Genomic DNA, 16,226 nt, shown 5'->3' with positions numbered 1-16,226 from the left:
TTGGTCCGAGTTTTGTAAAATTAAAATTAATTTTACCCCTTTAAAAAAACAGGAGTTAATTAAATTAATGAATTATGACTGAAGTAAACTCTTTGCAAATATGGGCCTAGGTAGTTACTTAATAAACACTAAAACTATGCATTAAGGTAAGTTTGTAATATACAGTGCCTAAAAAAATCGAATTGAAACTGAGCTTTACTGGTAGAACATACCCTTTTAACAGACTGCTTTATTATAGAGTAGCCAGCCCTGTGTCTTTATCCAGATGGGAAACAGCACAGTCACAAACTCTGAGATTATCGAGCCTCCTAAGAGGTATACTCACTCATGCATGTGCTGCAAGCTCAGAAAGCTTTACACGCTCCATGGCTTTCTGTTTTAATCACACCTGTTATTGTCACTTATTTACTTTAGCACTGCTGGACGGCTACTTAGCTTCACACCATATCATTGTATTGATGCTGCAGTGGACAGGTGTTTTTCAATTGCTGTATTCCACTAATGCAATAATGCTGTTCTGTACAAAGACTGCAGAGCATGCAAGATGCCTTTACTGTTCACCTCTCTCAATCTTCAAAAGTGTTTGATAAATTCTGACACCAGCAAAGAATTTGACTGTACACAGGCAAATGTGTTTACTGGTAGGAAATATATGAATGTTGCATAAATCTGCCAAGAAACAACTGAGGAGGCGTCAAGTTAATGTTCTGAGTTTGTTGCTACATTTTAGTTTTCCAACCTACCCGACTGTTCCTGTCTTCAATCTCTCAACAGTATAATTGCTGAAAGACATTCTGCTCATGCCCACCTGTGTGGGAGGCATCGGTTGATGACACTTGTCAGATTGCTGAGAATAAGAATAGCACAGCCAGAGGTCACAACTCAAGGACATTTTTATTTAAGGTAAGCCCAAGACACAAATCCTAGGGGAAGGTCTTTATTAAACCCTGAATGTTAAATGTGGTGATGGTCATGGTATGGATCCCTGATCTAATATGGCTGCCTGATTAAGTTTGCGTGTCTTTTTATGCTTCTTCTTTGATTTTGTTCACAGAAGTACCCAGGTTTTTGTTTCAAACAGGAAATAATATGTTTGTTTTAACCATGCATTGTTTTCTAGTGCACATAAGACAGCACTAGCAGGTGGAATCCGAGACAGAATGTAGTCATAGTTCATTATGTTCATGGCCAGACTGCAATACAAATGAAAAAGAAAAGAGCATCTATCTATAGGTGTATCTATAGCGTAAAAAATAGAGCTCTCAGATAAATCCTGGCTTCTAGAGGACTTGTCACAGCACGTGTAAGTATTTTTCACTCATCTTTTGCCATACTTGAGACTTCTTTTCACCACCTTCCGATTAGATTTAAAACTGGAGATAGATTAGGCTATAGACTAAGAATTTAAATCCCCAGTATTAAAACATTTGATTAACATTTATTACATGACACTCCAGGAATAATGGTGTCGGAACATATGTGCACTCTGTATATCTGTATCTATCTATACTGTATATAAGTGGTTGTGACAGAGAGCGAGAGGGGATCTGAGCTGCAAATCTCCCTCCCGACCCAAGAGGGCACTAAGCAGAGGTACTCGCATGCCTGTACCGAGACAGGCCGGCTTGGAGAGAGGGGCAGAAAAGGAAGTTGGCCATCTTAGTGCAGGGCGGAATGACCATATTAGGGGACAAGATTACTGTGATCAGCTGTGCTGTATTAGACACCTGGAAGGTGTTGCGAGTTGCACTGATCATGGGGTGAAGTCTCCTGCTATATAAGGCCTGTCATTTTGTAAGCGCGGGGCCTTTGAGGTAACACTGAACCTGGGTTTCTGAGCCGTGTGTTTGTTTGTGTGCTACATGTTTTTGGTTTATTGTCAGGACCGGAATCAGAGTGATCTGTCACGCCAAGGAGCTGCCGCACTACTGCCAGCACTTTCACCTTGGACATCACACCCCCCACACTCCTGAACTGGACACTTCAGCACCTGAGCACCTGCACTTTCACCTTGGACATCACACACCCCACACTCCTGAACTGGACACTTCAGCACCTGAGCACCTGCACTTTCACCTTGGACATCACACACCCCACACTCCTGAACTGGACACTTCAGCACCTGCACTTTCACCTTGTACATCACTCACCCCACACTCCTGAACTGGACACTTCAGCACCTGAGCACCTGCACTTTCACCTTGTACATCACACTCCCCACACTCCTGGACTGGACACTTCAGCACCTGAGCACCTGCACTTTCACCTTGGACATCACACGACTGGACTGGACACTTCAACACCTGAGCACCTGCACTTTCACCTTGTACATCACACACCCCACACTCCTGGACTGGACACTTCAGCACCTGAGCACCTGCACTTTCACCTTGTACATCACACTCCCCACACTCCTGGACTGGACACTTCAGCACCTGAGCACCTGCACTTTCACCTTGGACATCACACACCCCACACTTCTGGACTGGACACTTCAGCACCTGAGCACCTGCACTTTCACCTTGGACATCACACACCCCACACTCCTGAACTGGACACTTCAGCACCTGCTATTTATTTTATAAATACACTTGTGGTATAAACCGAATATTGAATGACTGTTCGTGGTATACATTTTTTTATGCAAGGACATCCTCCTGCGGCGAATAAAAATGGTATATTATCATACAACGAACGATCGATCATTCAGTATCCTCTCTCTCTCTCTCTCTCTCTCTCTCTCTCTCTCTCTCTCTCTCTCTCTCTCTCTCTCTCTCTCTCTCTCTCTGTCGGTAACACCTGTAACAACAATCGCAATTGTATTTTCAATATAAGCAACAACTGTTCTTATTCAGTCAGCAAGCAGTCCATTTGGTGACCAGTTAATTCAGTCTGTACTGGATTTATAATGCAAAACTTCAACTAAAAAGATCATGGTTTTGATATTTACGAATGTGCTGTATGTTTTATGTAGTGATTTGTCACATGATGTATTCCTATGATTGCAATGGATAAATGGCAGCTAAAAACGAGATCGTTTAAGTCAGTCATCTGGTTAAATATATTTAGCAATTAATTCAACCCCTGCTGAGCTGGGTGCTTTGGGGAGAACAGCTGATGGGATAAACTGGTAAGAGACAGTTAATCAATGGTAATAAATGCATAGAGAGTTCTGTTTGCAAATTTTTGGATTTAGCTGTGCTTCAAAAGAATGCCATGGGATCTAAGATGGGTGTCAGTATTGTAATCTGCTATTGTAAGCCTTCTGAATCGGATAGCAATGTTTGCATACACATAGTAAATTAAGCATAATTCTATTCATTGTCAAATTATACAAATCAATCCCATCTAATATGCATTTGTACTGAAATCATAAAGCATATCCTGTTATTTTAAACACATCTGAGCAGTTAGCTATTGATAAAAAGTGAAAACTTCTGTATCAGACACTGCTAAAGGTTATTATAATGTATAACAAATACTATGCTGTTATTGTGAAACCAATAAAGCATCTTCAATTTCAACAGTGTCATGTTAAAAAATGAATTTTATCGTTAAGGAAATGTAGTCTCTTTAAATGGCCTGACTATATATTTACATCGTTTAAACTAAGTAAAAACTATGAAAACTATATGTTAAATATATTTGGTTTCCAAATAGATGTCTATTCTTGGGGAACAACGGTTGCTATAAAATAATGCCTGCGTTGATTAATCCAGTCAACAACCCTTCCTCTATTTGCAGCACGTTGATTGATATACAGCAGCTCCACTCCTCCTATTATAACTGATGCCTGGCTCAGAATCCAGGACTCCTCTTCTCACAGAACAGCAGCCTTTCTGAATGCCACAGCTCAAATAGAAAGGGTCAGAGTGAGGAAAGTTAAACGCTGCATACTTTCTCTTGATTTACGTTTATTTATTTATTATTGAAACCCCAACATTTTAACAATTCCATTCAAATGACAGGGATATGAATAAAGGAGTACATTATCAGTGCAATGAAAAAAAACTATATACTGGTGTAGTATTATTTTATGGTACATGTTAAAATGTGGTATAACATGTAGTGTGCTTGCCCATCTGAAAAGAATACGGTGTACTGAGTTTAGCCCTTAAAGTTATTTTTAATAAAATTGTTTTCACAATTCTGAAAATGTATGTGATTTTAACTCATGAGCAACCAATTGGGCTATCTAAAATTGTAAAAATGTACGATTTTGTGGGTGAACCTCAGTTGTCTTGTTTGTAGTGATTTGTGCAGTAGTCAGTCACAGCATTGAGAGTGTACCATTTTCTGGCGTTACACAGGTCAAGTTTTGGTACACGTACCACATTCTGATAAATGACGATGTATCTAAGCTGCAGAAATAATGTTCTTTTGAATGGCTTTCTATTGGGTTTTGTAATAATAAACTTGATCAAATCTATTCACCCAGGTAGATGTACGCTTGTTGTATGTTACTGGGATAAACCAAATTAATGTTTTATTACTACTTTATTTAAAAAAAAAAAAAAAAATACTACGAATTTAACTCAAGACCATGATTTGATTTTATGGTTGGTTGTGGCAGTCATTGTTATTTTTGACATTTCAAACACACCACTCTACATGCTTAGGAGAAAACAAATGGCAAGCAGTAGCAGCAGCAACATCAGCAGCAGTCGCGTCAACGGTTTGCAGCGAGGATGCTCTCAGTTATCAGCAAGTAACAATCAGGCCAGGGTCTGTGTATTCTCCTCTGCTTTGGGAGCCCAAATGGACAGCAGTGTGCATGCATCTTCTTCGGCTCGTTACGGATGCTAGCTCCGATGTGGGGATGGACACTTGATTTTTTTTGTGTGTGTGTTTTTTTTTTTTTACAAAAAAAATGGAATGACAATTCGAGTTTAAAAATGCTTTATTGTTCAGAATGTGATTCACCTTTTTTTCGTGGTGGGGAAAAAGCTGCAAGGAGAAGCGCACTTCATTTCGCCGTGTTATTAACGCAGGGGCTGTTCTAATAAAAAGCAGCGCCTGGGTGGTTTAATTATAATCTACACATAATTATTAACAGCGGATTAGGAAAGAGCTCAAATCAAGAAAAAAAAATGCAGTCGCAGCCTTAATTAAATTAAGAAAAAAAGGACAACACTAGATTTTGGACCTCATCACCAACACTCGGATGCCATTTATCTTGAGTCGCAACGCCATATTCTGTGTTAATTACAAGAATACAACTGCAAACAGTAACTTCATTCTAACTTTTTACTTGAACTGAACTGATATGGTTAAGCACTGGTGATTTATTTGTATGATTTATTTATTTGGAATTGTATGCAAAGAAGATTATATATTTAAGTCCAGAAAGGTACATTTGATATAATTCAAAGTTGAAACTCGAAATTTAAAATATAAATAAACGACAGGAGGCAAATTAAGATGATATAATTTTAAATACATCAGTTCGCTGGACTTTTTTTTTCAAACTGAGTTTGAACTAAGCAGACCCCACAAATTTAAACATTAATCAGAAGAAAAACAGAAATTTTCAGTGACCCTTTCCTACCATCAGCTGGGGGGGTTTGAAGACGTGTGATGATATAAAAGTCGACAAAAAAGAAATGGTATATATGTTTTTCTACCACTTATATGAATGAGTACATTATAAAGGGAACACTTCCAGTTATGCCGTTTTGATACAGTGCGACTTTTGTAAAAGAGACGTTTCACAGTACACAGGAAAGCATCTCTACTGCTGTTTCTATTTGCTCTGGACCTGAGCTATTTTTCCCCCATAGAAATGTAATAAATCAACGCTAGGTGCTGCTGCCATTTGGGGATCACGTGTCGGGTTCATTGATGCTCAGTGCTGGGTGCTCGAGAGAGAGGACCACCACGGATGAGATCAGAGACAATTCTAATGTTTATGAAGGTAAGATTCCCTGCAACTGGGCTTCTGTTTTGTTTGTGTGACTTCCGTTTATAATTTGGTGTAGTAGCCTACTAGCTGCCGCGAAAATAATTATAATGTCTGGGTCTCATCACTGTCCGCCTCTCGTTGTCCTTCACTATTACAGAAATATATTTTACACCCGACATGCATTCCCTTCCCAGCCCCCAGTGGCTCTTTACTTTGTGTTGAACCACACTGTGTTAACCTGATTATTTGGAGTCAATGTAATCGAGAGAAGGGCTTGATCTTAAAGTCACAGGCGTGCAAAAATTGTTATTTTAATCTGTTTAGTTGCATATGCCATGGTACCACCTGTGTGCTGCTGAAGTGGTTGTTGTTTCTAATTGTATATATTGTCTCCTTGAATGTTTTATGGATATTTTCATCTAAACTTTTACTGCCAAACTACTTGACTGTCTATATCTATTTGTCTGCCGGTCTATGTCTTTCAAATCTATGTATTGTCTGAATCTATCTAGCTATCTATCTATCTGTCCATCGTATATATTTACCTGTTTCTTTTATTATAATTGATGCTGTAGTGTGTATAGATGCCTATACAATCCAGATACAAATCCTGTATAAACATCATTAAGTTATAAGATCTACCATTGAGCCCCAGTATATAACCCACCCTTTGATAAGTTTTTGATGGACCTGATTTGTCCTGCCTTAGTTTTGAACAACACTGGTGCCCAAGTTCTAGTCTCTGAATCAAGGTAGTTGATCTGGATAGAGTGTTGAAGCGACACTCTGGTTGCTTTTCAGCGTTGCTGCCTGTTATAGCTGACCAGAAGTGTGTGTGTGTGTGTGTGTGTGTGTGGTGTTATACAAATCCCTGACATAATAATTGAAACTCTCCATTTAGAAGACATACTGGCTGCTGTATAGCTGCCTGTGCAGGACTGGGAAAGAACCTCATGCATTGGCTGTTCTGGCAGTGTGCCAACATGCATCGTCCTTTTGCAGGAAATGCAAACCAAGCTAAAGCAGCAGCAGTCTGGTCTGTAGGACGGAGATGTATCCAGCTCCAGTTAACCATAGTGTCAACCCAAGATTGGTTCTGCTACCTTAGTACTCAATACATTGAAGGCACAGGATAGAGTCCACTATCCAGACCTCCTCAGATCAGACAGGAACCCTGTAGAAGACCTATTGCATCATCTTGGCAGGCAACTTTTGCTCAGGAAACCACACCCTAGCAATGTAGAACTGAAAGATGTTATTTTGGATATCTGTCAAAACTTGTGCCAAGAAGGAACCTTCCCTGATTCCCTGCCTGATTGTCTTCAGATATTAAACAAAAAAACCAATATCAATACATAATTTAGTATTAATCAATTACACGTGTTGTTAATCGTCTATATTTAACAAAAGTACACACAGTAAAATATATATATATATTTTAAAAACAGCTTGTCCTGTAGCTGAAAGCAAGAAGGGTACATTGATTCTTTTTTCATTTTTCAAGAAAAGGGTGAAGGCGGAGCTAAATGCATGCGTATATAATTATAATTGAGTGGACACACATCCCTGTCATGAAAAGTAGGAAGTATTTTGAACAGAAAGTCTGCCTTGGGGATGTTTGAGTTAGGAGACTGGGGCGTGTTGAGCCACTTGAGAAACTGCTCAAGACCTTACATCATTTTGACATCATGAATAAATCTCCCCAGTGCTGAATTACTTTCATCCAAGTTGACATGCTGTCACATTTACTATTCCTGAGCCCTATGATGGAAATCTAGTATAGGTTTGGCTATGCAGCCGCAAAGAAGGGATATTTGGACATTAGGTTATTAAAGAATAGCTTTGGTGTTTTCAAAGGAAATGATTTGGTCTTCCCTTTTACACTTGCTGCTTTGAAAATACACGCTTAAACAACAATATGTTCACTATTATTAAGAAAGTTACATTTATATTGTCCTTTTGTTAATCTGCTTGTGTACACAACATGGGTGTTCAGATTATTCAGGCAGTGATCTGTATTTACCAGCTGGGAGAGTTTACTGCACCGCAGGGACTCAGTACAATTAAATGAATCCTGTCTCTGGAGTAGGTATAATGGACACCCTGTTCCAGTCTGCATCTTACAGAAAGAAATCCTATTAACAGTAACTTAATGGCTGTATTAACGGTGTATAATTTAAAGTGTAAACCTAATCAATGTGGTTGTATCTGTTTACTGTAAAAGAGTCCTAGCGAACAACTGATACAGACATCTTGCACAACAAAACTCACACTGGGTTTGTGCTGCAACCACTGCGTTTGTGCCACCCTTTTACATGGTGTGCTCTTCACAGCGTTTGGGATGGTCTGGTAAGGTTAGAATGGGTGTTTTATTGCTCATTATTAAGGGCAGGGTGTGCTGGCTGGAGAGCTGAGAATGGAGTGTTTTTATATTCAAGGTGACGGGTGACAGTGCTGGAGAGCTGAGAATGCTGTGCTTTAGAGATGATTATTAGGGGGTAGGGTGACAGTGCTCATTATTAAGGTAAAGCACATAAAGAGAAATAGGTAAATATTTTGGATTAACACACTAACCTCTCATTTCTGGGGATCTTTCTATTTCAGAGGGGGCAGTAACAGCAAGAGCTGTCATCATTTAGCTGAACATTTAACATGTATATGTACAGTATAATGAAAACAAAATGTGTGCTGTAAGGTGTTGCAGCAAGTCAGGACAAACTTTAAAGATAAAAACTGCACTCTTATCTTTGCATAAACAAATCATTTTATAAATAAAACATAAAAAACAGCCACCCGCTCGGTGACGCTTTGGTATGCATCTTCTTCAGACACAGAGAGCATATAGGTTAGTGACAGAGGATTTGTTGATTAGAATTACATATGAAAACTCACCAAGCCTGTCTACTCTCAACCTACTGTTTTGGCATTAAATAAACAACAGGAACCGATGGAGAATGGCAGAGGATGTGGCAACGATTCAGATTTGACTTCTACTGATTAGGTCTTATGAATGGCAGTGGATCCCACCCTTTTCCAGGATGGGGACCATATCTTGGCATTTAGGGATTTGTACTGGTCAAAGCTGATTGATGCAGTGTCATTCCGGATTCTGTCCCCAGTCGGTGTGATAAGATTAAGAGCTCTATAATCACGAATGCAGATGACAGTGGTGTAGACGTTTGCTTGCTGTGTGCACGGCCGCTGGTTTGTGCACAACCTCCACCACCTTCCACTGGCTTGGGACAAAAAACATATTGATATTTTACTGTTCAATCATTTTCTTAATTGGTTATTTCACTGTTTTTAGTATTTCATGTTTAAAGTCTGATAGGAAAATAAACAGGGAGTGCTGTATTTATCTACAGACTACAAGCACTTGTGCTCTAGATAATCATAGCAGTAGCAGATCAATGTAAATGTATGTTTAGGTTTTGTTTACCAAATACTAGAATCTAATATCATTCAGTAAGTTATTCATTTGTTTTCTTATTTCTTGAACGGTTTATTTTAGTGCACTCCACAGTGTGCAACTTATTAGATTGGGACAACTGTTTTAGCAATGTTAATTCTACTTTTTCTTTGTGAATCAGAGTTTTTTTAAGTGTAAACTGAACATTTCATTTTGTAAACGTGGAATCCCTAAGTGGGTGGGTGTAAATGAAAAGATGAAGTTGACTCCCAGCTTCTGCACACAAATCACACATGCCCAGCAATGTAAAACAAATCTCATTAGAATCAATGGTAGATATCAAATAAAATCAGTTTGGTGTGAACATTACTAGTTCTTGTCTCTTATATACAGTAAGTAGGAAAAATTAGTGATTTGGATTTTAGTACTGTTTGAATAATTAGACTGCATAACATTTCTGTAATAATGCAATTAACGCTCGCCCTCTAATCAAAACAGACCATTATCGTACCGCCGATGCTATTATTATTTCATATTGCTTCACTGTTTTTAAACATTTATTTATATACAAGGCTTAATTTAGTAATTTATTTGATTTAATTTAGTTATTTTTTTTCTGCCAAACAACTGGGCTTTTAAGTAGGCCAACCTTCATTTTTCATTCCAAGCAGAACATACAAATGAGATTGCCACATGTTAATAAGCGACTAATCTTTATTAAAGCTATAATGAAAAATAAAGCGTTTTACTGGACACATTATTACATAATAAAGATGAGTCGCTTCGGCATTTAAATGAAAAAGTAAGACTTGCGATTTAAAAGCCCATTTAGTTGTTTCACAGAAAAAAAAGTAAATTAAACTAATTTTACTATTTATGCGTTTCTCAGTTGTGATTGAGATACACGAATGGATTAACAGGTATCAATTGCATTTAAGGAGAGTAGAAAAGCCAATGTAAAGTACCTATTATAGACATATATGCGGTAATTTATACAAAGTTATGTATTTTTAAATGCTCACAGCCCTTGTAGGTAACGCGCTTCCCCCAAGATGGCTGACTTCCAGTTTTCTCCTGCTGTCGAGACCGCACATCGAGGGGGGACTCAGCGTCTTTTCAAAATGTTTTTATTTTAATGTTTAAACTATATATTTTTTTAATTTTAAATGTTAATTAAATTAAACAGAATATAGCACCCCTAATATCAATCTTAAAGAGGTTCAATTCAATCTACAATGTCCAGGCTTGTGCATACCCCAGAGTCACGATGCCCTGCTCACCAGACAGGAACTCTCTTGAAGGAATTCTCTTGGTCAAGCTGACAAGTGCTTTCTTTACACTTGACCACCCATCACATTAATCACATCTGTGGAGAAGCCTGTAAAATACTGTCAGCCTCCCCAGCCTGTGCTTTAGGTCACATCTGGCAATGAGGCAGGTTGTCATGAAGGGATACTTCCTAAAAAAATCTACCATCTGGAATTATTTGAAAACGGTGTGCCGGTCCGTTTGATTCCAAAATGAAATCGATTTGAAAATGGGACTCTGTCCATGCAGTTAGTATTGCGGTCTTATGAAAAAAATAAATTAATAAAGCAAGCAAGCAACTCAGAACCATGTTGATATTCACTGTAAACTTATGTAGGCACTAGCCGAAATGTCTATCTACTTCAATTGGTGGCTTTATATGTTTTATCTTAGATTGTGGCCTGCGGGTGGAACCGATGGCAGCCCCAATTTATTACTGGAACGATAAGATTATTATTTAAAAAAAAAAAAAAAAATGATATTAAACTTATCTGACCGCAGCCTTGTGCAATTGTATTCCTCTCTTACAGGAGTATCGTGTTTTTGATTTTGTAATGGGATTTTAAATGTACACTAAACACAATAAGACAATATCGGTGATTAGCAGCTTTATGGAACAAGAAAATAATGGTAAAATGTGTTTAAGTGCAGTTGCTGTGTATTTTTCATTTTACTTTTGTTATTTAAATTTGATGTTAATTTAAAAATACTGTTAAAATGCAGTGGTGTACAATATATTCATATATGTTAAATATGCTTTTACTACTGTATATGCAGTACACAAAAAACAATCACAGCCGCGGTTACATTTCTGTTTCAAGGTGAGTTATATACTCTTTCGTTAATTAAAACCCTCCTTTTCCAAGTGCAAATTAACTCCTGATAAATTATGACAATTAACATGGGCTTGCTTTTAAATTCCCACAAACAACAAAGGAAATAGTCACAAGTCACATCATTTTGGAAATCACATTAAGATGAATATTTAGTAACAAAATAGGCATAACGACTGCTTGAAAAATGCCAAAATCTGTGCTACATACCGATTTGTTGAGAAACAATGGAGCTGTCGTATACAACCTTTTGAAAATCCTGCTACCACACACACAGCACACAGCAGTAAGAAATCTTTATTTTTTCACTGTACCAAAAAACATATCAATATGTCAGTGTTATTTGGTTGTAAAATAGTCAAACAAAGATGTTAATAAAGCAATATGTAGTACTCACATGGGAGTATTAAAGAATTCTGCTGTAGCCAATAGAATGGAGCCTCTATGCATGTGAATCTGTTATATGCTGGAAAAAAACAGTCATTTAAGTCTCTTTAGTAATCATTGGACACTGTGAAGTAATCTTTTTTTTTTAGTACCAGGAAATGGGTGTTTGAAAGAAAAGCTTCAAATAGGAAAGAAAAGGTTCAAATAGGATAGGTAGTGACTAACCAAGGTTTTAAAATGCATTTTCTTACTGATACTTTTCTAATTAAGTATCTTCTGGTTGTTTGCTTGTATTTTATTCCTCAATCTGGAACATGCTGATATTTCAAAGACAGCGCTATAGATGGAAGGTTGCTGCTGCTTCATGGTATGTGTCGTAGTTCAAAGCACTCCAGTGATCTAGCAGAACCAACGCACAGCCAGTCCTCTAATTGCGTAATTATCGCACAGTACCAAAAAAGGTTAAATGTATTTGTATAAAATCCAGAGTTTCTCTGAAGAAAAGCCAAATCAAATCTGAAACTTCTATAGGAGGCTTGGACTGTATGATAAGTTTGGTGAAGATTGGTGCACAGAACCTGTAGAGTGTGACGGACGGACAGATACCTGTAGAGTGTGACAGACGGACAGATACCTGTAGAGTGTGACGGACAGATACCTGTAGAGTGTGACAGACGGACAGATACCTGTAGAGTGTGACAGACGGACAGATACCTGTAGAGTGTGACAGACGGGCAGATACCTGTAGAGTGTGACGGACAGATACCTGTAGAGTGTGACGGACGGACAGATACCTGTAGAGTGTGACGGACGGACAGGTGCCTGTAGAGTGTGACGGACGGGCAGATGCCTGTAGAGTGTGACGGACGGGCAGATGCCTGTAGAGTGTGACAGACGGATGGATACCTGTGGAGTGTGACAGACGGACGGATACCTGTAGAGTATGACAGACGGACGGATACCTGTGGAGTGTGACAGACGGACAGATACCTGTAGAGTGTGACAGACGGACGGATACCTGTGGAGTGTGACAGACGGACGGATACCTGTAGAGTGTGACAGACGGACAGATACCTGTAGAGTGTGACAGACGGACAGATACCTGTAGAGTGTGATGGACGGACGGATACCTGTGGAGTGTGATGGATGGACAGACTGACACAATCGGAGCATTATGGGCTCTGTTTTTTTTAACGAAGACCCTAAAAATCCCAGAATGATACGTTTTTATCTATAATATTTTCTGCATAACAAAAGGGATTCAGTAGTTTCCTTAAATTTAAAATGCAAAAGCACAGGTTCATCCAAGTTGGTACATTTACACAGAATTTGCAAAATTTGACAATAGCTCCTTGATATGGCAAACTCTTTTCCAATGGGGATTTGGCCAAGATGCAACCTTTTACACAACTAAAATGTCATCACGTTCACACGACCATAAAACAAAAAAACAATGTCTAACAGCAGACTAATGGCAAACCATCAATCATAGCATCCTGACAGGGAGCCGGGACCTCTCCAGCTGCTGTTCTAAATTAAACAGAAATTATTAATTGTTTTGTACTATAAAAGTTGTAAATGGAAGTATAATAAGCAGTGACAGATGGTGTCTGTCTTGTGGTGATTTATTTGTACAAGTATTTGGTTTGCTTTCTTAGTGTGAGTTGCAAAATACTGTAGATTACAAATGCATTTTTCATATTCATTGGTTGGAATTTCAACCTTTTTAAAGGAGGGCAAACCGATGTTTTAAAATCAATTTCCTTATCAGAATTAAGACATTGCTGAAAAGTTTCAAGACCAGGTGACAGCAAAGGTACCAAGATGCATCTGTTTATCTACAGTGTTGGTTTTGACATAGTTGATTATCCTATTTTTTTTTTCTTTTTAAATATGTATTTTAAAAAGATCAGGAAGTTCTGAATTGTTTTTCCTAAAAGAAGCAACTGGTGTGTGAGCTACGTTCCTTCAACGGGACGTGCAGCATGTAAAATAATGAACATTGTTTTATTGTCTACAACACTGTATATAAAACACCAGTAAAAATCAAATATGTGTTTAACATAATGTCCACATCTTTCATATAAGGAAATTGGAGAGCTACTAAGTGATGGTAATACATATTAGATAAGATTTGCTGGAATGATTTTGTTAGCTCTGTGTGCTTTTCATTGTGGATGTTATAGACCTGCCGAGGCTTTATAGGGTTGAAATAATCTAAGCCTACTGAGTTAAGCTAAGCAAGTGTTTGCTCTGATTGTTGACAATTGATTCTGCTATAGCTGTGTACAGAAACTTCCACAGGAGAATGCTGCGAGCTGTGAACTGATATTCTTTTAGCCTGGCCTTTCTGCTATGTTTGTAGCTTTGTAGCTTTTTTTAGTTTTTTTCTGTCAGCTGATTAGCTTGGTTAAGTATCAGGTACAGTTTGCATGTCTTGGTTCTGAAAGGCAGGTAATATATATGTAGGGGTCAGAAATCCTGTATTTCAGATGAAGCACGGCAGCACTTTTGAAAATGAGTGCAGGGATGTGCAGCTCATGAGCCCTGAGTCCTGTATTGCACTGAGTGCAGGGATGTGCAGCTCATGAGCCCTGAGTCCTGTATTGCACTGAGTGCAGGGATGTGCAGCTCATGAGTCCTGAGTCCTCATATGAAAGATCACAGGGACGTTGTCAACACTAATCAACATTCCAATTTAAAGGACATAACTAAACTGCAAATTCAGTCATATCCATATCACCTGACCCATAGGAGACAAAATGATTGGAGAGGAGTTCCAAAAGCTGCTTGGAAAGTAGTGGTTATTTAAAAGCCAGGAATGTAAGACAGGATAGTAAATTAATTTTATTAGCTTTTTGTCCTTTCAATTCAGAAAAGAAACGACTTCTGTTTCTTAATAATGAAAAGATTTATGGTTTGTATTTGGCCCAGAGCCTCATTCAACAGAGCACATTATGCCTTCTCTTTGACACTGGGCGAATCAGTGAGGAAAATTTGAAATTATATATGAAATGAATGGCAACAGGCAGCTTGCTAGCCACATGATATGAAGTAAATCTGAGGAAATGAAATAATGAATGCCAGCAGGCTTGATAAGCTGCCAGAGGCTCCCTTCTCCAGTATGAGGCAAGCTGCATAGGGTCTATGTACTTATCACTTAACAGAAAATCCACTTCAGTCTTCTGAGTTTTTGTAATAAATTAAAAAAAATACTGTACCATGTATATAATAATTTGAAGACTGTTTACAGCACTGATAATTCTCTTTAGTCTTTTAGCCAATTAAAAATAAATTAAATGCAGTAAGGCGAAAGCAAACTTACATTTTGTGGTTGTCATGGGAACTGTAGTGGGCAGTCAGACTGCTAAATTTGGATACCTCCTGTTTCCTTGCCAGATTAAGAGAATTGTATAGTAGAGAAATACATGCCTAAATGAACTACCCACAGATAATAATAAAAAAAAAAATAATCCACCTACTATTTGCCATTTATTTGGAAGTGACAGGAATCCATTAATTTCCCTGGAATACTATGCAGTAGGTTGCGTGAGTATTATCCAGTCATGTGGTTGAATTTCCATGATTTATTTATATGTTATGTCATAATAAAAGTGACCGGATCATTTTTCCATTGTGACACGATTTAACATAATTGCTAAGCATACTGCATATCATTTAAAACAATCTATGTATAAAATGTTGACATTGTAAAATACAGTAGTGTCAGCGTATAGGAACACCTCTTAAGAGAACACTTTGCCTAAGAGAACACCCTTGTGGTGAAAGGTATTTTTCCCATTGTAAATGCTCCACCTAAAGGAACAGGAACTTTGCTTAAAAGAACACCTTTTTGGCACCGCTAGCGAATCGTTCACAACTGATACAGAACTGTTTTTTAACCTGATAACTCATCATCATCAAACTTAAATTGAAGTGGTTTATTCAGTCTTTTCAAATGTGACTTGTCATCGCGAGTGTCTTGAGGCACACTGATTGGTTTATTAAAATCTTTCCACAATCTCCGTCATATCATTGCCTCGTTTTTTATGCTGATTTTCACGAGTGCACCTCATCGCTGCAAAATGGCATGTAAACAAAAAGTGCCGCGTTTTTTAAAGAGTGTGGTGGCGCTGTGTTAATTTAGTTTTGTTAGTTTATTAACGTTAGTTTGTCTGTTACTTTGTTCCAACCCTGTTCTAAAATGTTTAAGTGAACCATCCATCCATCCAGACTCTGAAGAGGTTAATCACCTCACTTTACCTGTGAAACCTGAAGTAGAATTGCCCTCCAGGACTGTGATTGGCCAGCCCTTTTGCAGAGCTTTTAACCTTCTCTGAAATTTCCAAATTGTCATTCAAGATACTCACAAAAATACCCACCACCC

General features: G+C 38.2%; 1 protein-coding gene across 1 annotated transcript in view; it reads left to right on the top strand.

The window, feature by feature from the left end:
- Positions 1-4,661: 4,661 nt before the first annotated feature.
- Positions 4,662-16,226, top strand: part of LOC117396982 (protein FAM163B) — a 49,194-nt gene continuing 37,629 nt past the window's right edge. The window contains exon 1 of the mRNA XM_058987104.1: positions 4,662-5,914. The gene's annotated coding sequence lies outside the window, so the exon portion shown is untranslated. The remainder of the gene's footprint in view (positions 5,915-16,226) is intronic.

This window comes from Acipenser ruthenus, chromosome 15 (genome assembly GCF_902713425.1).
Source record: "Acipenser ruthenus chromosome 15, fAciRut3.2 maternal haplotype, whole genome shotgun sequence".
NCBI classification, from domain to species: Eukaryota; Metazoa; Chordata; class Actinopteri; order Acipenseriformes; family Acipenseridae; genus Acipenser; species Acipenser ruthenus.
The sequence above is the reverse complement of the archived record's forward strand: the minus strand, read 5'-3'. Positions and strand labels throughout refer to the sequence as shown.